Source organism: Mirounga leonina, unplaced genomic scaffold (genome assembly GCF_011800145.1).
Source record: "Mirounga leonina isolate KUSES-001 unplaced genomic scaffold, KU_Mleo_1.0 Mir_168, whole genome shotgun sequence".
Taxonomy (NCBI): domain Eukaryota; kingdom Metazoa; phylum Chordata; class Mammalia; order Carnivora; family Phocidae; genus Mirounga; species Mirounga leonina.
In genome coordinates this window covers 2475107-2476063 of record NW_023270426.1, presented here as the reverse complement: position 1 = coordinate 2476063, position 957 = coordinate 2475107, and positions in this window count along the sequence as shown.

Below are 957 nucleotides of genomic sequence, written 5' to 3'. Positions count from 1 at the left end.
CAGGTCTTCTTTATCCATTCATCAGTTGATGGACATTTGGGCTCTTTTCCATAATTTGGTTATTGTTGATAATGATGCTATAAACATTAGGGTGCATGTGGCCCTTTGAATCTATATTTTTGTATCCTTTAGTTTGTCATCTTAGTCACACCTTTACCAAGACCAAATATAAATTACTTATTTGTACTGCTTTTGTAATTTCTGGCTTTATAACTTTTAATATCTTTAGAAGTGTCTAGGTAACCAAAAATTTCAGATAACTAAAGTTTATCCATAAATTAATTCCATATTAGTCCAAGCTCTAAGGATCTTGAAAATATTTGAGTTGGAACAGTGCAGAGTAATACAATTGTTATTGGTATTAACATTTAGACAGATGGTATTAAAAGTTTTCAGGAAGTGAAATAGTTAAGTCAAAATGATTTGCACTCTTGTCTGATGTTTACAAGACACAATCCTTTTAAAATATAATAATTATTACAATTTAATTTAGTCAAACACATATGTTTATATTTTCGTGACATTAAATATTTTATGGAAGAAACAACTTATCTGATCCATTAAACCATCAAGAAATTTTAGAAAGTTTAATCAGTCTTCTTCAACAGTAACCAAACCCTAAGTCCTATGGAAAGGAAAATGTACATTTTAACATTTTAACTTCTTTGACAGCTTTATTCAGACACAATTCATATAGCATATAGTTCTCCAATTTAAAGCATATCATTCAGTGGTTTGTAATATATTCACAGATATGTGTAACCATCGCCATAGCCGATTTTAGAATATTTTCATTATCTCAAAATGAAACCCCAACACTTCCCTCCTTTCTTTTTCTTTCTTTCTTCCTTTCTTTCTTTCTTTCTTTCTTTCTTTCTTTCTTTCTTTCTTTCTTTCTTTCTTTCTTTCTTTCCTTCCTTCCTTCCTTCCTTCCTTCCTTCCTTCCTTCCTTCCTTC